Raw genomic sequence first — 24391 nt, 5'->3', positions numbered from 1 at the left:
CTGATCTATAATCTAACATGTTAGAAGCCTAACCCAGCATGGGTTCAAGAAAGAGGATAACATCTACATCCAAACCACATTGAGTCTAGTCATAAGTGAGCCAATGAGATTCACTTTTTCCATGGCCACAGAAAACACCCCTAAGCCGACCAGCCATCTCAAAAACAAGGACTGAGAAAGTGGGACAGCATGGCGTGGAACAAATCTGCTGCCAGAACGGGAGAAGTCAAAGTTCAGGTGTCTGGAGCATCATTTTCACATGTGTGGTACTATGATTTGTCTGATATGCACACCCTGCACTGACACTCCATCATGCCCACCTCCTTGCCTGGAATATTACTTCATTTCTACTTTAACACTAACTCCATTCTGACTAATAAACCATGAGTAAACATTCCTGCTGGGCAAATGCCTAAATAAACATCGATTCTTTCCCTCCTCCCAAAAGTTAGATCTATTTATAAAGGCTTTCTCCCCTCTCAGTTTCTCTTATTCCTCCACCCCCACCACTCATGTTCTTCCTCATGCCCTGTCTCCTCATAGGTCTTTCCTTCTCCGCCCTCTATTCTCTTCGCTTTACGTACGCCTCCTGCACCCTACCCCTCACATGATCAAAGCCCTGCCTGCTACAAGTGGGATGGAGCATCACCTACAAGCAGGAAACCTGGATTCATTACAGAATAGATGGTCAGCAGCCGAGGAGAAGCCCTCAGGGGTGGTGCTTGTTTCTGCCGACATACTGCTTCCTATTGCACAGTCCCAGGGAGGAGGCAAATCAAATCATCACTTGGATCCGTGTCTGTCCCCCAAGAGGAGGAAGAAAAGGCCTCCTTGACTTCCTTTTAAATTGTCCCATGTGAGGTTTTTGGAATGAAGAGTCCATCCTGGGCATTAGATCAAAGGAGTCGAGTGAATGTCCTTAAATCCTTTCCAGAATCAGATGAACTATAAATAAACGAACAAAGAAAAGGATCACAGTTTAATTTTATTTACTTATTTTTGTGTCTCCAAGTAGTTTGCATACACTATAGTTTATAGAAGACTTTTATTTCACAGACTAATAAAACAATTTTAAAGTGAGAGTGCTATGGACTGCATATTTGTACTCCCGCCAAATTCATATGTTGAAGCCCTAATATGGTGGTATTTGGAGATGAAGACTTTGGGAGATATTGAGTTCACAGGGTGCATGGGAGGAGCCCCATGATGGGATTAGTATTCTTACAACAAGAAGAAGAGAGCTAGACATTTTTCTCCGCCATGCGAGGCTGCAGCAAGAAGAAGACTTTCTACCAGCCAGGCAACATGTCTTCACTAGAACTCAACCACACTGGCATCCTGATCTCAGACGTCCCAGTTTCCAGAACTGTGAAAAATAAGTGTTTGTTGCTTAAGCTATCCAGTCTATGATAATTTGTTATAGCAGCTAGAGCAGGCTAAGATGGAGAGAAAAATATAAGGTCCACAAACTTTCTCTTTTGGGCTTTCTAATTCTCTGTTAAGGACAATTAGAAAAATACAATTGCTATCTATAATCAACATCAATTTATAAACACTTTCACGCCAAAAATTAGAAAGGATATACTCTCAGAATAAAAAAGTCTTTAAGTTAAAGACTTTTAAGTTACTTTTCTCATTTTGCTGGAATAGTAAATATTTAATTTCAGACTGGCATTTGCAAACCAGTATTTTAAAGATGAGACCTTTAATGAGGTGAATAAATAAAAATGTATTAGAGGGGTTTCAGACGCAGCTGGATCCAGGTGCCCCAGTTATGTGGTCTGGAATCTTTTTCCGTTTCTGGATTTCCTTGTCTTTGGTAGTGACATCAGTTTCACACATGCTCTCCCCATGTGGGGACAAGATGACCAATGGCAGCTTCTAGCTCATGTTCTACCAACGAACTATTGATACTTGGGCTCGACTCAGTAGCACGAATGGGGTTATGTGTCCGTCTCTAAACTTATCATAGTGACTCTCTAGTTGGTCATTCTGGGGTTATATGTCCACTCCTGGAAAGCAGAAGGTGGGTATGGAAGACTGATATTAGAAGAGAGTTAATTATCATTAAAACAAAACAAAACAAAACAAAACAAGACCTTGTTACTAACTAAAGAAGAGTGAACGGTTATGGACAAAAACAACAAAAGAGTATTACAATTTTATTAAATTCAAGCACCATTTTAATTTTACTGTGACTCTTCACTCAAGTGAATTCATTCAACAAACATTTATTAGGCCCACCTATGTGCCAGGTACTTTGATAGGCAGTAGGGTTACAAAGATAAATTCACTTGTCCCTCAGAGGTAGATAGGTTTTTACAATAGTGTGGGAAGCAATTGAAATCAGCCCTGTCATAGGCCAAAGAGTCATAATCCATGTTATCATTCAGTTTATCTGGCTAATGAAGACCTGACTTAATACAGTAGGAAGTTGGATGACTCCTTTCTGTGAACACTATACACTAATTTCAAATAGATTATTATCATGTGAGGGTGGGGGTAGGAGGGACATGAACTTGGCCACAGTTCAACAAGAGACAGCAGGGTGGCCCAGCTGCTTAAGTAGGCAATGCATTCCCAGACTGTGCTAGAGAAGCGCAGCATCACATCAAAACAACACAGGCACACCAGGCCACAAGGAGTCAGGTTTTCTCTGGAGCGTGCTATATAGCTCCTGGCATTTTCAGGAAGGACGTCGAAGGTCTCAAAACCACTAAGCCTTGTGGAGGTACCAGGATAAAATATTGCCAAGAGAAGACAAGCATGGCCAATCCGGAGCAAAGTTTTAATACTAGCTGAGTGGGAAGCACGCAATGCACGATGAGAAGACTTTGAAATTGGCAGGCGGTGGTTTGAATCCTAGCTCTGTCATTTATGAGCTCTGTTATCTTGGGCAAAGGAGGTATTTCCCAAAATATGGGTAAAGAATCACAAGGAGTACTCAAGATGTTCTTCAGGACAATTCTGGTGGTGCAAGAACCAATTCTGGGTGATACTTCAACCAGGTAATAATAGATCACTTAGTGAAAGAGTTATCTCATCAATTTCTTTCGATACTTCTGAATTTGTCAAGGATTCTATTTGGTCTTAACTTTCCAACACTGGCTAATTTCACTTTTTATTTTTTATTTTTATTTTTTTTAACAAATGAGAATAGGCCTCAGGCTCACAACTAGAATTTGATTCCGTTTTGTTTCCATTGTATTTACTTTAAAGATTGCCTCCTATGAACTGCAATCTATACTGGTTTTGCATTTATGAGAGTGGTGCAAAATTTTCCTTAAGAGAAAGTAAGTAAATTTAAATAAAAATATTTTTTTTTTTAGAAAAAATAAAGAAAAGTAGTATGCCATTTAGTCAAGAATTATTATGTATTATAATGGTATTCTGAGAGTACAAGATTATGGCAAAAAGTGGTATAAGAATGACGAAAGTGTGGGAAGTATGAGAAGCACTAGGCAGGTTGTTGACTTCATGAAGCCTCAGCTCCCCATTTATAAGGTAAGGCAAACAACAAATGCCTTGCTCAGTTGTCATGATATGCACTAAGAAAAAAACAACTAGTATATTTTGGAGAAGGAAAAGATGAGCTCGATTATCTTGCTTCATGAACGTAGATAATTTGAAAAAGAAAACAAAGATGATTTATAAGTTATTTTTTTAAAAAAATGATTGATTTTATTCAAATGGGGGAACTCTGATTCTGTTTCTTCAAGTAATAAGTATTTTTCCAGTGAATAAAAGAAAAAAATAAGATAATGTATGGTAGGTCATTAATATAAGGCCAGTTCCCAGTGAACATTTGCTATAAAATTGCCTTCAGTATTTCAGCTTCTCTTTTCTTTCCTTCCCCTATCTCTTCCAGACCCCCAAATACCTTCCTCTTTCTTATCTCCTCATGGATATAAGGAAGAGATCTTATAGTATCGGTTTGATATATCTTGAGAGATACACAATAGAATAAATGGCTTCCACAAATATTACCTCAACTAGGCATTTGCATTTTAAGGTGGATTTGTTTGTTTGCCTGTTTGATTTTTATTTCTAATTTTGAAAGAATTTCTTATTCCTCATTAAACCAATTTCAAATTTCTGCAAGCAGGTAGGAAGAGCAGGAGCCCCTGGGAAATCAATGTACAGGTTGATATAGTTGAAACTATATCCATATGTAAGAGCAGCCCTGAAGATAAACAGGATACAGTTTTTGTTGTTGTTGTTTGTTTGTTTTTTTAATTTTAGAATTTGGAAGCTTCCTTATAGGATCCTTCGTCTTTTAGGATAAGCCAAACTGGAATTGGCTTTACTCTTGCCAACTGGTGTCTATTCACAAATGGAACCAAATGGCCTCTGTTTTCTTCTTCTAGCACAAGTCAGATGCCTGCCTTTGGAAATCATCTTGGACCCCCCCACCTCCTTGTCCCAGTGCATTCTGGAATCATTTTTTGATGAACAGTTAAGAGTATTTCCAAGCGATGTCTCTTCCTTCTCTGACATCTGAGAATGCAAGATGTTATGCCTTCTATATTCTACCACTAAGTTGTTGGACCACATCTTTAATAATAAAAATAAGCATATATTATTTCATCTACACTCCTCCCTTTTCTAGAGCTGGACCCCTGGCTAGTTCAGGATTAATAACTAGTTGACTTTCACCACGGGCAAGGCCAGCTTAGATTAGTTTCAGCAGTTTGTTGCTGTCATCAACTTGCTATTGTTAACAACAGCTTGAGGCTAGGGTGTGATACATTCCAGAGGGAACCTAGAGGAAGCCCACTTTGATTTGGGGCCGAGCCATGGCAAATTGTTAGTCATACAGTCTATCTTAGCAGAAATGGACATTTCGGATGCAGTAAGTCTTGACAGGTTGGATTTAGGTTCAGACATAAGATCAAAGGACGACACACCCAAATAGTTTTGATCAATGAAATTAATCAAAATGAACAGCAATTGAATCATTCTGTGCTTTGGTTTATTGAGGATTATAAAAAAAAATCCACCTTTTTCATTTTAATATTACACAAATAGATATTATCATTATCAATAAAAAGTAGTTCTATGCACATTTTTCTCTTTTGATACTTTTCATTTCACTCCCTTCAGTTGAGAATATTTTATAATATATCAACGCATTGACTTAAAAGGAAATTCAAACTCCTTCTTACCACGGCCCGCCAAGCCCAGGATAATTTTTGCCCCTGTTTGTTTTCCAATTTCATGTCATCATACTTGCGCCCTTGCTCATACTGGCTTCTTTCCAGTTTTTGAAATGAACCAAATTGTTTTCCACTTCATGGCTTTGCATCTTTAGTTTCTTCTACCTGAAAGGCACTTCCTCAGCTCTTCAAGTGGTTGATTCTTTCTCATCTCTTAGGTCTCAAGTAAATGTTACATTCCTAGAGACTTCCCTGACCACCACTATATTCAAAGAAGGTTCCCACTCCTTACTTTGTTCCTTAGCAGAACAGATTCTCAGCTAAACCACAGAGCACAAAAAATGTTTTGAGTGATTGCCTTCTCAGTTCTCTCAAGGATTGTGTATAACATGTATCATTCTCCTTGCCTAGGAGGGAGGTTAATTTATTACATACAATGGATGCCTAGGGCATTAGGGTTTAATTCTTTATCATCTAAACTATCATATCATCTGGTTTATTTCCTTCGCCGTACTCACCACACACTGTAATTATCTGATTGATCATTTATTTGTCATAACTCATTCCACCCTAGAATGTGAACTCCATGAGGGAAAGGAACTTGTTGTCTTGGTAAGACTGAATACCAAACACATAGCACAACATCGAGTTACATTGCAAATGTACACTAAAGCTCTCTGGATGAGAGAAAGAATATTATTTTGTCTTAGATAATTTAGAATCTTTTCAATGCCCTAGGGCAGTTGTTCTTAAACTTTAGCATACTCATTAAAGAACCCACCTCCAGAGATTCAGATTCAATAACCAGATCATTCTAAACCTGACTCAAAGTTCAGATTGGGCTGGGTGTATGTTAAGACATCCAAAATTGTTTTCTTTTTAAAACAAAGTGCTTGATTTTTATTTCATCTTGATTTCATAAGGCATATTGACTTTTTGCCCCCCAATACTAGAAAAATACAGCCTTAGAACACAAACAAAATTGTGGTTAGCTGAATAGTAACTATACTTTCAAAAATAAAGGCAATAGAGTTACAATGTTAATTACGATTAGCAAATGAAGCATTTGCTAATAGTTTTGTCAAAACCAGAACATTAATATTTTCTTAGAAAGTTTTCTGCCTACAGTGTGCAAGTGCATCAAAAAGCAAAGTAGGAAAATAGTACAATGGCTCCTCAAAAAATGAAACAGAATTACCATGTGATCCAGGCATTCCACTTCTGGGTATACACAAAAGAATTGAAAGCAAGGATTTAAACTGATATTTGCACACTCAGTTCATAGCAGCATTATTCATAATAGCCTAAAGGTGGAAGTGAATGTTGGGTGGGAAACATCCATTAACAGATGAATGGATAAACCAAATGTGGTATATACATATAATGGAATATTTTGCTTTTAAAAGAAAGGACATTCTGACACATGCTATGTATGACATAGATTAACCTTGAGGACATTATGCTAATTGAAATAAGTCAGCCATAAAAAGACAAATACTGTGTGATACCACTTATATGAGGTACCTGACAGTAAGCAGAACGGTGATTGCCAGAGAGGAATGAGGAATTAATCTCTAATGAACACGTCTCGACTTGGGAAGATGAAAAACTTCTGGAGATGGCTGGTGGTGACGGTTGCACAACAGTGTGAACGTACGTAATGCCACAGGGCCATACACTTAAAATGGTTAAAATGACAAATTTAATATTATGTATATTTTATCACAATTAAAAAAAAAGCAAAGAAGAAAAGATAGCCTGATGAAATTTTTGAAGTTTATCTGTTACGCGTACACAGTGATAGAGTTGTTGCATTTTTCGGAATCTTCGAGGTAGATCCTAGAAAAGCAACACACCGAGCAGTGTGACTCTGTGGCCATCAATACACAAGGGAACCCTGTGAGGATTCAGAACGAGTTAAAAAAGCCTTCTCTTAGCCCTTCCCAGTTCTTGCATTCTGTTATTCCTTTCTTTTAAAATGTCAACGATGTCCTGACACTTTCCTCAGAAAAAGATGAGACAGACAAAAACGAACGCCAAGTGTTGTGAGCCGTGATAAATGAAGCAGCTTCGGGGTAGCATACAGGACAGCACCACAGACAGGAATTGAGTTGGCCTTCTCTCTAAATGGAATTTTGACTTTTTTCTGGGTTGGAGGGGGGTGTGGAGGTGAGGGAGCAGCAAGGGAAGACTGGAACTCGCTATTAGCCGGAGTTGCACGCAGGACTGAAGGCCCCGCGAGCTGCGAACGCCCGGGTCGGCGCGGCCCAGGTGCCTCAGTTTCCCCGGGCAGAGGTCCTCGGAGCTCCGCCCCCTCTGACGTCGTGGGGCTGGCAGGGCCGGGCGGGCCGCCAGGGGGCGCGAGCACGGGACGGACGCCGGGAGGTGGGCTCGGGGACCGAGTGTGGCGCCCCCGGCCGCGCGAGGCGGAAGCCTGGGCGGGAGGCGGGAGGCGGGGCGGCCACGCTGAGTCACACCGGATCGACCCGCCCGCCGCTTCCAGGGGCGGAGGTGACAGCGGCCCGGGACAGGCGGCCGCAACGCCCGCCGCGCCGAGGGACCGCCGGCCGGCGGAGAGCAGGTCAGGAGCCGGGCGGGGCCGGCGGGGAGCCTGGGGCGCTCGCTGCCTGGGGGCCGCGAGCGGAGGGGACGCGCGCCCCAGGGACGCGCCGCGCAGCGGGGCCTGCGCCGCCCCTTGTCCGCGGGGGCCGCTGCCCCGGCCAGGAGCCCCCGAAGGGCGGCGAGGCGCTGGGCCCTCCGCGCGGTCCTCCGGTCCACCGTGCGGTCGGGTCCTGTGAGGTCCCGGAGAGCTGGAGGGGCCGGATGCTCCGCAGTCAGAGGGATGCGGACGTGGGGCTTTTTAAATGGTGTCAAGCAAGCCCGGGCGCTCTTCACTCCACCGCCCCGCCACCCCGGCAATGAGGCGGATTTCGAGAGCTGGAAAAGAATTCAGCGTTAGGCTCGTCTGCTTATTTCACAGATGCAGACATTCTGCTGGCATGCTCAGAGTCCCATCCAGTCGGCTTAGGAGTTAATGATTCTGTGTCAGGGAAGCCGGAGGGAAGCTGGATCTCCGAAGTAAGAATAAGACCTGTTTAGCTAGAGATGCTAGTTTGGTTATGGTGGAGTTTTGCAGTTACCCGTGAATACCAGCATTCCTGCCTCAGGTACTGATGTCCACTAGGCATCAATTTCTCAAAGCACTTAATCTTGAATAGGTTGACGATCCTATGCTGTCAGTTGGATAAAGGAATATTTGGGTTGTAAACAGGCCAACCCTTCTGCAAATTAGGCGCTGTGGAGAATACCTGGGGTATAGAGCAAAATTTAAACTGCAAGAAAAACTCGCACTACTTAAAAGTGGCCTTATCCTTAAGGAAGGCCACTCACAGCCTTGTTCTGTAATATTAGTAATTTGCCTTTAGGCCTGTTTTACAGTAATTCTTTTTCAGTAATAAGAGCATCATTTAGTTGAAACACGTTCTTTTCATAGTTAGGATGCCGTGATATATGGCACGCCATTGGTAGCACTACTATTTATGGTTTGAGCATAGTTTAGCTCCAACTGTTCGCATACCTGGGTTACGGGGGAGAGTAGGACTGAATCACCCATAGTTGTATGTTGCAATACTGAAGTACCTGTCAGCAGACAGGCGTGGTTTCTCAGAGTTAGTGCTGCATTTATTACTCTTGCAACATGAATAGACTATAGGTGACTAGCAAGTTAGCGTCCTTTAGTACATATTATCTTTAAATTATTTAATTAAAGGATCTCTAAGGTCCCCTTCCATCTCTAAATTTCCCTGATTTTACATGTTAATTTGAAACATATGTCACTCATTAATGACAAAAAGTTTTATGAAAACAAGTTTAAAAAAAAATTCTGCGCAATGCCTAGCGAATCTTCAAATTCATTATTATTCTTAACCCTCCCAGTTACTTTATCACTGTTGGGCTAGTGTAAGTGAAAAGTGGTTTTTCAAGTTACAGATCCTTCAATGTTAAATTCACTCCAATTTAGAGGCTGGAATGGAGTGCTTTGTGTGTGATAGAAAATAGCTAAAATCTGACCTGGGAATGAGGCCTGTGTGGTGCACAGATATCTTTTGCAATAAGACAGAACATTCTGCTTCAGAAACTGTGATAAGATATCTTTTCTGCAGGGCTCATATTGTGTGTGTTTTCAGCCGAGATATAATAATAATCTTCATAGACATTCTGTCCAAATATGTATGAGTTATTTATTTTGTCTTGCAGCCTCGAAGCAGAGCCTTTCTGTTCTCTTGTTTCTTCATTATGGCTCCTCTCTTCTGAGGGCCCCTCTTACCTACAGAGATTCTTGTCTCATTCTTCTTTCATCCACATTGTAATTGATAGCCGCCTTCTAGCACTGATTGAACTTTACTTTTTCTCCTTTCAAAGAATATGATGTCATAATTCTTGACTCACCATTTAAGATCTAAAAATTAAGGATAGTTATTCATTTTTAGAACAAGTGAACAGTGTTTAGATTTCTATCTTCTTGTACTTGGAGGCTACAATCTAGAAATCCTCCAGGGCCAATAAAAAGTCATTTATCTCTGCTTCAGAAGGAAACCCTTTTTTTCAGGATGCATAGTAAATCTTCAAATTCATTATTATTTTCAGCCCTCCCAGTCACTTTATCAGTGGGCTAAATGAGAGAAGAGTAATTTTTCAAATTACAGATACTTCAGTGTTACTTAAATTTATATGGAGACTTTTTTTAAAATGATAAACACAATTAAAATAGACTGCAAATGGAAGCTTACATACCTATTGCCAGGTATAAAGCTTGAATTATTTTCTAGGTTTGTTTTTCCGCTGTTTCTGAAGTCAGTTAATGTATTACTTACAACAGCATTATTATAAGATTATCTGCTCTGAAATTCTCAAGTGTGTTTGGTCTTCAGCTAAAGCAACCTTAAAATTCATTTAAAAAAACTTGCAACAAAAAACTCACACCAACTCAATTAATATTAAATAGTTTCTTATTATAGCCAACTCAGAAAACATATGAATAGACTAATTTTCAAGACTGGATAACAGTCTTGTTGGTCAGGAGTTAATTATGAGACAGGAGTTTCTCACCTGGAGCAGAAAGGTAAAGTTGCAGCCATGAAATCAGATCACAGAACAGCTCTGTAATGAAAGAGCCATTAAACAAATTAAAGTGTTAACTTTTGATTGAATGCTTTATCCTTGATGCTATAAAAGTCAGCCATAGGAGGTAAAATAGACATAGAGTAGCTAAGGTATATTATTTTTTTTGGATTTATAGTGAAGGATGTGATCACTGAGGCAGCAGAGTAAAGCAAATAGGGTGTTGTGCTAGGAGTCTGAGTTTGAAGGTGTGAGTTTTGGTCCTGACTTATTCGTTCATTCACCAAATATTCATTGAGCACCTGTACGTGCCAGCTACTGTTCTAGATGCTAGGGATACAGTTGTGACTGAAACAGACAAAGCCCTGCCCTCATGCAGTGGACATTCTAGTTGAGTGGAGGCAGACAGCAAATAAATACGTGAACAGATAGACAGGCACATGATCATAAGTACTGTGGAGAACTTTGAAGAGGTGTAACTGGAAAAAGGTAAGCGTGTGGGGGAGTGGTGATTACTTTTTATACACAGAGGTCAGAGAAGGCCTCTCTGCTAACGGTACTTTTCATCTACGACTTGAAAGGAATGAGGGAGCAAGGGCAGAGGGATAAGCAAGTTTCAAGCCCTGATGTAGGGTTATGTTTGGCACGTTTAAGGGATGGCGAGGTCATGGTGACCAGGCTGTGTTCGTGTGGGCGAGGGGAAAGTGGCACTAGATGAGAGGTGGTGGGTGTGGAAAGGGGCACATCATTGTATAGGCCATTGTAAGGTCTTTGGCCTTAGCTCTGAGTGAGGGGGAAGCCATTAGAGGGTTTTGAACAGAGGAGCCGATGATGACATGTTTTAACAGAATCACTCCAGCTTTTGGGTGAGAATAGACAGACAGAAGGGAGACAAGGGACTTCTCTTTTATACTGGCTGTGTGACCCCGAATCGTACTCCAGAATTTTAAGATTCTAAGTCGTGTGGAATATTTCCATGAGAGGCTAGAGGATTGCATGTGAAGAGGTTCTAAAAGCAGATAACTTCTAAATGACCTGAAAACTTGATGCCCGACACGCCTTTAGCTGAATCACTCCAAATTAAGAGGTAATCAGGTTTTTTCAGTCAGGTTGTCAGGTCATGAGAACAAAAACACGGTTTCGTGAATATTCTTTGCTGATCCCTTTAGTACTCTGCTGATCCCTGATTTTCCCCTTCCTGCTTGAAAAAGGATGAAAAGCTGTTACTCATCAACAGAGCTGGCAACCAAAGTAGCTTTTGTTATTAGGAGAGTTGGAAACTTCGGGGAAGGAAACAATTCTAATTTTATATTTATCATGGGTCTTTTGAATTCTTTTTCAACCTGCAAGAAGTCTAAAAGGTTTTTTTTTTGTTTTTAATTCCTTTACTCCCTTTCCATTCACTTTATGCTTCACAGGTACTCATTCTAACGCATTTAATGTGTTTCTTTTTGTATGGGATCTTGCAAAGTGGGGATGTTTGTTTGATATGTGTGTACATGCTTTATAATGCTATATTTCATTTTACTTTTTTTCTAGGTACTCTTTTTAAGATCCGTTCATGTTTCTATAGATACATCCAATTCTTTTGAGTGCTGCATTATACACCATGCTGCGTATGCACCATAATTTTACTAATTTGCTCTCCGTGTGATAGAGACTCAGGTTGTATGTACTCCCTAACACCACAAATAATGCTGCAATAAGCTTCCTTATAAACCTGCATAATATATCTGTGGGGTATATTCTTAGAAGGGGATCGCTGCGTTACAGGCTTGCGTGTACAGAGTCTGCCTAAATAATGTGGATTCCTCTCCAGCCGCACCAGTCTCTCTCTCACCAGAAGTGTTCAAGGGATCCTGTGTCTCTGTGTCCCACCAACACTCAGCTTTATCCAGCTCTTCACTTTTTCCACTTTCATAGGTGCAAAGCAATATATCTTGTTCTTTTAATTTGTATTTCTTTGATAACTAACGATTTTAAGCATCTTTTTACATGTACCTTCTTCTATCAATTGCTTATTTGTATCTTTGCCCATTTTCTGTTGGAGTTGCTATCTGTTTTGTTGCCATTGACTTATGGAAGTAATTTTGTAATAAGACATTCACTCGTCACATTTCGACTGCAAATATTTCATTTGGTCAACTATTACTTTTGCTTTGTTTTCCTTTTGATCAAGAAAAACTTCTTAATTTGATGTAATCAAATAAATGAATTTTATGACATGTTGGATGTTTATGGAGTTTTAAGATGCCCTTTTCAAATCCCTGGGTCACAGCTATATCTTTAATCTAGAGCCTACATTACATGTGGTAGATAAGGATCCAGCCCTATTATTCATTTAATGAGCCATTTTTTCAAATAACATTTGCAAAAACATCCATGCTTTCCTCCTCTGAATTGTGGTACCCTCTTTCTCATATGGTTTCCATGGATACACTGGTCTGTCTATAAGGCTCTGTTCCATTCCATTAGTTTGTCAGTACTTGCTCCATTTTTTATTGCCTTGTTTTTATTATAGTGATTTTATAATATGACTGGCACAGCAAATGCCTTATCTTCTTCATTTTTAAGTTTACTTATCTACTCCTGGACCATTATTTTTTCTATAGAAAATGAGTTTATTACGTTCATCAAAATTATATTTCTGAGGAATTTTAATTGGGATCACATTGAGTTTATAAATTATTTGGGAGAGACTTGATGTCTTTTTTTTTGATATTAACTCATTTCCTCCAAGAGCATGTAATGTGTCTCTCCACTTACTCAACTCAGTATTTTTAAAGAATTCTTTGCTTTATTTGGAGAGAATTTAAAACTAACAGAAGAGTTCTAAGATTAGAACAAAGAGCTTCTGTATATCCTTCACCTAGGTTCACCAAATGTTAGTATTTTGCCATGTTTGCTTTATTACTCCCTCTCTACGTTTCTATGCATATTTTTTTCCTGACCCATTTTAGTTAGTTGCAGCCATCATGCCCCTTTATCCTGAAATTCTCCATCAGCTTCTTTTTATTTTATTTTATTTATTTATTTTTTAATTTATTTTTTTTAAAGTGACATTGGTTAACGAAATCCGGTAAGTTTCAGCTGTGCACTGTAACATCATCAGCTTCTTTTTAAGTCTTTTATTAGAACTTAAAAGTTTTCTTCATAAAGGTCTAGGAGGGCATTCTTGGTTAAGTTAATTCCTAAATATTTCAGAGTTTTTTCGCTATTGTAAATCATGTCTCCTTTTATTATTTTGTAGTTGGTTATTGGTAGTTTAAGGGAAATGGTATTGATTATTATAAACTGATTTTGCATCTGACAGCCTTGTTTCACTATCTTATTCAAGTAGTCTGTTGATTTTTGTTTTTGCTCTTAGTTAATTACATCTTTTGAAAATAGTGATAATTTTTGCTTCTTTCCCATCCTTATACTTATTTCTTTGTCTTTCCGTACAGCATTGGCCAGAACTTTCAAAGCAGTTGCTATACTAGTGGGCAACTTGTTCTCAATTTTAAAAGGAATGAGTCTCAAGTTTACTCATTTCGTATAATATTTGCTTTAGGTTTTAGATGCACCTTTGTTGAGTTAAGTTAGTCTCCTCTATTCCCAATTTACTGAACATTTTTGTCATACATGAGTGTTAAGTCTCATCAAATACCTTTTCAGAATTTGTCTACAAATAAATAAGATGGTGTTAGGAGGCCGCATCCCCACATCATAAGCCTATACTAAAGTTAAGTTGCAAGCAAAAGACAATTAATAAGAGTCTTTAATATTTCTGAACTCTAAATACATCAATTTATGGTAAACATCTCATGATTCCAATATCAATTTATTTCACCATTAGGTGAACTTTTCCCCTCTTGCTGTTAAGAGTCAAAATTTAAATAGCTGGTGTGAAGAATGAAAGCCATATTCAGCATCATAATTGTAGTTGTCAGCATGACTATAAATATAAGATATGTAAGATTATAGTTTCCTTACTCTGTGGGTCAGTTTCTGTTCCAGGTATAAATCTTACCTAAGTATATCTTACAAAATATAGTTCAGCGGGTAGTTAATTCTTTAGCATCCATAACTGTTAGGGTGCTGGTTCTCGTGGCCATTGCTCAAGCATCTCTGCATGGTTGGGTTTTTTTTTTTTTCAAACTAGCTATTTTTTTCCTAACTATAAAAATTACACCTTTTTATTGTAGAAAATTTGCAAAATATAGGGAAGCAATTCTTTAATCCTGCCTTTGAGCCCCAACTCCTGTTAAAATTGTTGGTTATTTTTTTCTCTCTGACTCTTTTTTGGCAGGGAGAGGAGCATGTTTGTGGAGAAGGAGCGTACACTTAAAATTGGGCTGTATGATTTGTATCATCTCCCCTTTTTCAAGGTTAGGCCGTCAACTCATGTTTGTCTTGCTTCCATTGATCCTCTGGAAGGGAAAAAAAAAAAAAGCAATAAGAAAGATTTGGTTAGTTTATAGGCATTGGGTAATAACTTGCTGATTATTTAGCAATTCCCAACAGGCTATGCCTGAGGGAGCTACTGTGCATGACAGCCTGGCCTCATTGTCATACCATGGAGCAGTCATAGCCAAATGCCAACAGACTAAAGACTAGCTTGGAGGAGGAGAAGTCTGTTTGTTTCAGTTAAGTTAGTGTCTTTCTTCTTTAGGCCACAGTTGCTTTCATCTTTCAGGAAATAAAGAGTTTGCAGAAAATAGTAGAAATTTCTTTTCTTTGGACTCTGAAATAAACCCAACGCAATTGTCTTATTTCCCTAATCACCTTTTGCTAGTGTGATGAGTGGTGAGGGAGTGGTAATAAATAGAGGAAAGTGGCAGAATTTATAAATTAACATTCCCTTCAGCTGGTAGATTCAATATACGACTGCCCTCCCCTCCTCACCCCTTCACTTTGCTGTTTTTTTCATTTTGCAGTAACACCTGCCATTTTCTAAAACTGTTGTCTGTCTTCCCCATCCCTTAAGGAGAAAGTTCTTCAAGGGCAGGTATCTTTGTTTTGTTCCCTGACAGATCCCAAGTACTGTGAGCTGTGAATGGCACATAGTGTGTCCTCAATAACTGGATCCATAAAACAATCCATCGAGAGGCAGCACTGCGATACAGAGAAGAGAAATCTAAGGGAGGGGTGAGGAAATAAAGTTATCTTAGCCGCCTTGACAAACATAAGCTAATGGAATCCTCATTTCCTCTTTGACCTTGTAAGTGTAACTGTCAACTCAGCCACAGAACTAATTTCTGTACATCTATTTTAGCCCCTCCTGTGGAGCCTATGGTTTCTGAAAGTGGTGTGTGAGCGTCTGTGTTGCTGACAAGCACATGGTGGGACTCGGGCCTGGGAGAAAATAATCAGTGCTGACGTTCTAGCCATGGGTTCTGGGCCCGGCACACGCTCTGCATTGTTCTCATGAGGTGATTTGCTTAGGATAAATGATCTGCCCGATCAGCAGAAAAAGTTGCAATGGATGTGCCGAGTTGCGCTGAACTCCCCAGCCTCACACCCCATGTCCTCACCCTTTCTAGCTTATTCTTTCCTCCCGTTCCCAGCGCTGCAGAAACCTTTAGGCTTTTCCGTCATTTCTGGATCTGTTCTAGGTTTGTCATGATGAACAGTCATGCTGCGTGTACCCTGTCACTTTATTATATAGCAAGGCCTCAATTATATTAATAGCACTATACATGGTGCTAAAAAAATAAAGTTGCCACAGATACACCATAATGTTGTCCTAGAGGCCAATGCCACACACCCAGTCTATTCCATATAGACTATTATCGGACTGCTTTCATTATTACTCTACTGCTAGACACTGTTCCCACCACTTCTGCCAACAAATCCTAAACTCTGCTGCCTGTCCTTCAAGTCTGATCTGAATCTACTGTGTATACTAATTTGCTTCTTTGTCTCCACTTTCTATGGGTCTCTTTTTCTTTCCTACAGCAATAATGATAACAATAAGTATATTGTTAATTATAATTATGAATATTTATTTTTCCCATTTCATAGGGTTTCATCAAGAATGAATAAAGAATAGTAAAACAAATATCCATGTTTCCAACGCTCAATTTAAGACCTATAAAGCTGAGTTGGTTTCCATATTCGATCTTCCTTTGTATTTTTGTAGACCCTCTGGTTTAATGACTTAAAAAAGAAAAGATTTCCTTTTATTTACATATAACAACAATAACATGATTGTCACCTAAAAAAAGGAACAGCAGTTCCTTAATGTAATGAAGAATGTAGTCGATGTTCAAAATTTATGTCTCAAATTTTTAAAACTATGATTTGTTTGAATCAGGATCCAAGAGATGTGCACATGTCGCATTTAGTTTTTTTTCTTTTTTTAGTTAATGTGTTTCTTAAGTGGCTTTTAGTTGGTAAGTTCCTCTTTCTTTTTAATTTTAATTTTTTTATTACAGTTTGCTTGTTGAAGTAATTGGCCTTTTGTCCTATAGTTTCTCACATTCTAGAATTTTTTAAATGGCTTTTGACATAACTTTATTGACCTATAGTGAGTTAAGTCACCCTTTCATCTGTCAGTCATTCTGGATGTTCTGAGTTATTCAGCTTCCATAAATAGGAAGTATGTACTGACCCACATAGCTTGGCCCAGAGGCCGTTTCTGAGGAGTCTTCCAAAATGTCCCAGGTGTCAGGGAATGACATTATCAACAACAGACCATCTCTACTTCAGAACATTTTGCCTCCAGAGGAATTTTATAACTCCTATTTGGCAAGGCATTTTCATGTGCCCTAGGGTTAGGAGAGAGTTGAGAAGCAAGTGAGTAGTCTGGTTTTCTTCTTTTAGACAGTGTTTGTTGCTTTAAGGATTTCTGGGGCTCAGTGCCAGAACCTCCTTGGGATATTATTGTCTTACAGTTTAGATCTGCTTATCAGGAAACAGAATCCCTGGAGGGTCAGGTAAGAGGGGAATGAGTTTACATTAAAACAAGACTTTTATTAGTGCCTGTTGGGGTCTTGTATTCTTGAGCAGCTAACTGGACTGTAGAGCATAATACTAATACATGTGTTTTTCAAAACCATAATTTTCATGGCCTGTTCTTTTTGCTGCCACTGTCTAGGTGTTGTTCAGTCATCGTAATATCTGAACCACTATAGACATGAAGAGAGCCAATTTTTTTATTTTTTGTTTTTTAGTCTTGCTGCCTTGATGTGCTAATCGACTGTGATAGTTCTGCAGGGTAGCGAGTCAATATTAAGTAAGAAAAATAAAAAGAAAATGGTTGAAATTCGAAGGTATGTTTAGATTTGCTTATTTAGTGATTTGAAGGTTGTAAGAATAAAGTATCTCAATGTTGATATTTTCATCTAGTTTTAAAGCCAAATAAATGGTTAATAAACCAAGACTAAAAATCTAACACAGAATGAGACATTTAATAAATTTATTACAACCCTACTTATACTTTTATTATGAGGCTAATTGGTTATTTTAAGTAAAGTTTTGCTTTACTTAAAAACATTGATAACAGTAAATTAATGAAAATCTTCATGTTGAATTTTACCAGTGTGTTCATTCTTAGATTCTGTTAAGTGGGAGTCAGATCTCGGTCAATATTTTGGTGACTCCAAATGCTTAAAAATTAAAATATAATTATTACCAATAAAAATGTTAACCAGAGGTGATTTGCTGGTTTATTGATTATTCTTCCTTGCAGTAATCAGATAACAATAAAAGTAAGCATGTCATATTCACACCCAAATCACAGGTAGTAACAACAGACACATGAGATAATGTATTTGAAAAGCAATTTGTAAATATAATTGTGCTGTATTGTAAAGCTGTGCCTTACAGAGAACTGCCATTAATTTGGTGAGGCTAGGGCTTAGGGTGTGTGGTAGGTGCTAGGAATATGAGGCTGAGCTTCTTATGGGCAGGGACCATGTCATGACGAACTTTGTGCGATCTGCAAAGGAGTTTTAGATACTTCCTACAAGTGATGAGTAGGAAGCCCTGTGGAACTTCAGGCAGTAGAGAATTATGAGATTTTTGTATTTAAAAAGAAAATCTTAGTTTCAGCACGGAAAATAGAACAGAGGACGATAAGACTGGTAGGTAATCATTTCAGAAGGTATTGCAGTAGTCCCAAAGACAAGATGGTGGGAACCTAAAATAGAACAACAGCAATCTCAAATTTGTAAACTTCAAGCCCCCAAAAACAATTTTTAAAAGATCAGTGCATTTGAAGGATGTAACAGTAGTGTCCATGGTTTTCCTAGAAGAACAAGGTAATATTTTAGAAGAGTAAATCAATTAATTTCATATCTCTCTTCTATCGCTGGAAGGCATTTGGCAAAGGTTTTCTTGGACCCATATGAGGGATCTCGTTCGTAAACTGCTGCCAAATACTTGTGGGTCTGTTGTGAATACACAGCTCATTTAGAGGTTAGAGTAGGGGGAAATGTCACTTGCTTTGTCTCATGTCCAGTAACCATAGAGTCACATTACTCCCCCTTTCCCTGAAGAGGACAGTCATAGTTTTGAGGAGTTAGCTCCGCCCAGAAGTTGCTGCCTCATCTGTATTATTTATGTTACGGTCAGTCTGGGCGATGATGACGGTTTTCCTCCTCCTCCTCCTCTTCCTCCTCCTCCTCTGCTTTCTTCATTAACATTGGACGGGCCTCATACCTGACATTTACCAAGTGCTTATCGTTTGCCAGGAACCACATTAAATGCTTCACGTAGATTATCAAATTTAATTCTCACAACTATCTATGAAGTAAATTGCTATGTTTTCTTCAGTTTACAGATGAGAAAACTAAGGTTCGGAGGGGTTTACATAATTTACCAGACAAGAGGCAGAGCCAGAAACTGAACCTAATTCTCTCTGACTTTAGAGTCTGAGCTCTTAACTGTTATGATTTAGTAGCAAATATGATTTCTCTTTTTAAATGAACTCTTTTATATAGCCCCACTCAGTTACAATCCATGTAATTAAACACTATTGCCTATCCCCTATTCCCAGCTCATAGCAGATATGAAACACAAGTGCAGGACATCTTCATGGGGAGGGGTAGAACAGGGAAGATATTTAAATTTATAGCTTTTTTCAAGGCAGAAGGTTCATGTATGCCTTCACTATTTTGCTTGAAATAGAGTATTTTCTGAAATAGGAGAGACACTCATTTTTTAAATTGAGATATAGTTCATATAGAATAAAATTCGCCCTTTAAAATGTATAATTGAATGGGTTTTTAAAAGTATATCACGAAGTAGTGCAATCATCACCACTGTCCAATTCTAGAACATTTGCATTGCCCTAAAAAGAAACCCGTGCTCATTAGCAGTCATCCTCTATTTCTCCCTCCTGAGACACTATTTTCAAACTTACTGAATACCAAGACACAACCCAAAGCTATGAATCCCTCTATCTTTAATGCAGATAATAACAACAACAACACTGGTATATAGTTTACTATGTGTGAGGGACTATTCTAAGTGCTTTATATATATTTATTAAATTTCACTATGATCCCATGAGGCAGGTTCTGTTATTAAACTTATTTTACAGATGGGGAAATTAAGGCACAGAGAAGTTAAATAACTTGCCTCATATCATCTAACTTTAATAAGAGATAGAGCTAGAATATAAATCTGGGCAGTCTGGCTTTGTAGTCTGTGCTTTTAATTATTACATATGTTTTAAGCTGATCATGTTTATATTTGAAAATGATATGAAGACCTTGAAAAGATTATGCCAAGTGAAAGAAGACAATCAGAATAGACTGCATGTTGTATGATTTCATTTATATGACATGTCCAGAAAAGAGATTTATAGAGGCAGAAAATAGATTAGTGGTTGCCTAGGGCTGGAGGTGGAGGGGTGACTCTTGAGAGGACACGAAATTTCTTTTTGAGATGATGAAAATGTTCTAAAATCAATCATGGTAAACGTTTCACAGCTCTGTGAATCTGCTAAAACCCATTGAGTCTCACATTTTCAGTGATTGAATTGTACAATATATAATTCTTAATGATAACTTAAGAAACCTGTTTTTAAAAAATGATATAAAGAGAAACAATCAGAATGATTTTCCTTAGACTACCTTTTTCTTTATCTGAAAAGAGAATTATATGTGTATATACCTGCACATACAAATATAGGCAAAAAGAATCCCCACCTGTAGGGCATACATGGGTTAAGGACTAATTCTATAGGCTTCAGAGAGGAGCTATCATTTGAATTGGATCTTAAAAGATAATAGGAGTTTATACAGATGATGAGTTATATGCATTTTTAATGGAAGAGTAAGGCGCTCAGCCAAAACATCCAACATGTATAGTGTTCTCTCTTTTTTTTTTTTTTTTTTTTTTTTTTTTTGGCTGTGCAACAAATAACTTCAAAATCTCAATGGCTTATCATAACAATCATTTGCTTTAATTCTCATAGGTCCGAAGACTGGCTATAGTTTGGCTGATCTAGGTTTGGCCAGGAAAAACTCTAAGCTTCCATTTAGGTTCACGTCTGTTTTCCCTTGTCTTCAATCTAGGGCCCAGGCTAAAGGGTTAGTGACTTCCCAGGGCATACGCTTCTCATGGTAGGTTATAAGGAGACAGGCCGAACCATAAAATGTGGTGCTTCTGCTCATGTCATCTCCACTGACATTCATCAAGTCACATGAATAAGTCCAAGAAAAATGTTTCAGGGAAAAGTATACTCTGCCCACAATGGGAAGCAGTGCATGATTTCACAGCAATGGTATAAATACATAATTCTATTACAAGAAGTGAAAATTTTGAATAGCGTTTTGATCTACAGAGTATATAAGCACAAGAAATAGCTGAACGTAGCAGAATCAGAGATGTGAATGGACTAGGAATGACTAAAAGTTGTCAGAGTGTGTCAAAGATGTTAGAAGGTTGGGGACAAATTGTCAGTTGATTCACTGATTCTTGACTTGTTTTAATTTATTGTTTCTGGTCTGAATTTTAATTCACAGCACTATGGTGTAAAACCGTTAAATATATCTTGATTTATCTAAATCATATTTTACCTGTTCTAAGCCTTCCTCCACTTGCTGTTGGAAAGTTTAATTTTAGGCAGTATAGGAGCTCTTCTTCCTTCCCTGCACCCAATTGTACCAGAGAGATTCCTGGATCTACATGGTGCTAGAAAACTGGAGGAGGGGCCGTGTCTTTAGGCTACAGTGGCTGCTTCCTACTATAATAGAAAAACCTATTATTCACATATGCAAACTTAGATTTAGAGAATTTTAAGTTTTAATCTGTGAACCCAAGAAGTTTAATATGAAACATTTAAAAAGAAATGCTGTGAAATGCTTCTGTCTCTGATGGAGTAACTGGTATCAGACTTATACTCTCAGTGTAAACCACTATAAAACTGGGGAAAATATGGGAGGCAACTGTTTTCAGGCACTGAACAACAGGCAGCACAGGGCTGTGATCCTTGAGAGAAAGGAAACACCGGGTGAGTCCCATAGTCACTCTGGCTCTTTGCCTGGAGGCACTTTCCCAACTACAGCCTAGGGAGATGGAGTTCAAATGAGAGCAATGGTCTCACTGAAATTGAGGAGGTCGAGATCAGAGTTTGGGGCTATTAAGATGGCAGAGATTTGTAGGCCAGGGTAAGGAAGAGAGGAATAGTAAATGTGTAGAGGGACAGGAATTTGCTTGGGGAATTACTTCAAATCTTTGGCCAAGGGTTGGGCCAAGCATGCACAGGGCAAGACTGTGAGGTCTGATGCGGAGTGGCTGCTGTGGGACTAAGAGCAGAACAAAGACACCTGAGGGTGCACAGTGCTAAGAAGTGTTGGGGTTCAAATCCAGCCGGAGTGAGAGAACTTGATGGGCACTTGAGACATTCATTTGAGACCTCAGATAGGACAACTTTAGGAGGGATAACATCTTAGAATGAAGGCCATACCTCAAGACTAAGGGCAAAGCCAAAATAGACCCACCTAAATGGCATAGAACTAATCCTCACAGGATCAAGAGGATCTTCCAGTAATTTAATTGCTTGTCAAACCAAAATTCAAGACTCATGAAAGGAACTAATATAATTCAGAGTGTGTACAACACATTTTCCACATGTTAACATACCATAAAAATTACTAGAATACTTAGAAGTGAAAATGCTACAGATAAGCAGATACACAACCCATACTGTAAGGGAAAAGATACAACATATGATGTGATGGCCCAAGTGATGGATTAAGTACACACGGGATTTAAAACAGCTAACGTAAATGTGTTCAGATATTTAAAAGAAGAGATGAACATAATGAATGAATAGATGGGGAACGTTAGCAGAGAAATGGAATAAAAAGAGAGCCAAATGGAAATTCTAGGGCTGAAAAGTATCATAGCTGAAATAAAGGTTAACTAGCTGGCCTTAACAGAGTAGGCGAGACACTGCAAAAGAAAGGGGCCAATGAACTAGAAGACGGATAAATAAAAGTTATCCAAACTGAAAGACAGTTTGGGGCAGAGGAGAACAAAGCTGTAGTAACTGTGAGACAAAAATCAAGTCGTTTAACTTTTGTCTAACTGGAGTCCTGCAAAGAGAGGAAGAAATAGTGTTTGAAGAAATAATGTCCAAAACTCCCCCAAATTTAGTAAAAAGCATCAGCCCACAGATCCAGAAAACTCAGTGAACCTCAAACAGGGTATAAATATGAAGAAAACTGCACCTAGATTGGGGAAAAAAAAAATGGCATAGATGATTAGAGGCTTTGTTCATCCTCCTTGCGACCAAACCAAAGTTGTGACAAACGCAGAGCAAGCAGTGAGGAAGGTTGCCTGGGATCTAAATGAACAGAAGCACTACATCTAGGGAGAGAAGTAATTAATTATCCTGCAACGGTAGAAGGTAGCGGGTGAAGACACAAGGCTGCCTGGTCCCTAGCAGCTGAGTGGAGCAGAAGCCATAGCAGTGGCAGCTGCAGACACCTCTTAAAGGGGCCGTGTCCACAAACATACTTCTGCAGTGATGGACCTGCTCTCTCTGAGCATCAACACTGGGTCAGCTGCTCAGGGGGCTCCAGGGACTTACAAGGGGACAATGAGTTGTTGGAGTGAGGGCCGAAGGCAAGGATCAGTAGTGCCAGTGGTATCAGTTGTTCTTCAGTTGACCCTTCCCCGCTCCCAATGTGCAGACTCAGAGCTGCCATAGCTGAAACGTCATCAAACTGGATAACAGAGGTCACTCAGCCCAGAGGATTCCTGAAACTCTGCCTACCCTAACTCGTGGCCTCACCCAAGCCACATCCAGGTGTGTCCTCAGCAAGTCAGTGTTCCTTGCTGAGCAGCACCAAGACTCTCACTAATGGCAGCTGGCCTTGGTTTTGGCGTGGTTTCTTGAGGCAGCTATAAGCACAGCATCTGTGGATTGCTTGCTGAATCTTAACAGGTGGCCTCAGAGGGGCACAGGCTTGTGCTAAATTTGGTCTGTAGCTGAACCCCTCAGGACTGTGCTACTGGACAATTACTACACAAAGCTGCACTAATAAGACCAGGAGACTTAGGAGCTTTGCTTAGTACATAGAAACAAACACAGAAAGGCAGCCAAAATGGGAAGACAAAGAAGCAGAAACCATATGAGAGAACAGAACAGAGATCAAGGAATAATGGTGTCAAGTAATCTGACAGATGCAGAGTTCAAAACAGTGATTATAAAGATACTCAATTAACTTAGGGGAAGTGTAGTTTAATTCAGTGAGAACTTTAACAAAGAGATTACAAACATAAAAATGGAAATGGAAATTTAAAAAGGGAACCAGTCAGAAATGAAAAATACATTATCTGAGATGAAGAGTATGTTAAAGGAAATAAACAGAGTGGATAAAGAAGAGGATCAAACCACTGATATAGAGTAGGGGGAATCCAAGGACACTCAATCAGAATGGCAAGAAAAAAGATGCCAAGACTATAATAATTTAAGGAGCCTATGAGAGACTATTAAATATAAAAATATCCATGTCACAGGGGTATCTGAAGGAAAACAAGATGTTGAAGAGCTATTTGAAGAAATAATGACAGAAAATTTCTCTTACCTGGTGAAGGAAATAGACATACAACCCCAGGAAGCTCAGAGAGTCCCAAAAAAGATGAACCCATAGAAGTCCACACCAAGACAT

General features: G+C 39.1%; 1 protein-coding gene across 2 annotated transcripts in view; it reads left to right on the top strand.

Moving 5' to 3' along the window:
- The first annotated feature begins 7614 nt into the window (after window positions 1-7614).
- Window positions 7615-24391, top strand: part of LOC107499760 (dynamin binding protein) — a 91302-nt gene continuing 74525 nt past the window's right edge. For both annotated transcript variants that reach the window (XM_016124243.2, XM_016124241.2), the window contains exon 1: window positions 7615-7737. The gene's annotated coding sequence lies outside the window, so the exon portion shown is untranslated. The remainder of the gene's footprint in view (window positions 7738-24391) is intronic.

This window comes from Rousettus aegyptiacus, unplaced genomic scaffold (genome assembly GCF_014176215.1).
Source record: "Rousettus aegyptiacus isolate mRouAeg1 unplaced genomic scaffold, mRouAeg1.p scaffold_m13_p_6, whole genome shotgun sequence".
In the NCBI taxonomy this organism is placed as follows: domain Eukaryota; kingdom Metazoa; phylum Chordata; class Mammalia; order Chiroptera; family Pteropodidae; genus Rousettus; species Rousettus aegyptiacus.
This window is presented reverse-complemented; position numbering and strand designations above follow the sequence as displayed.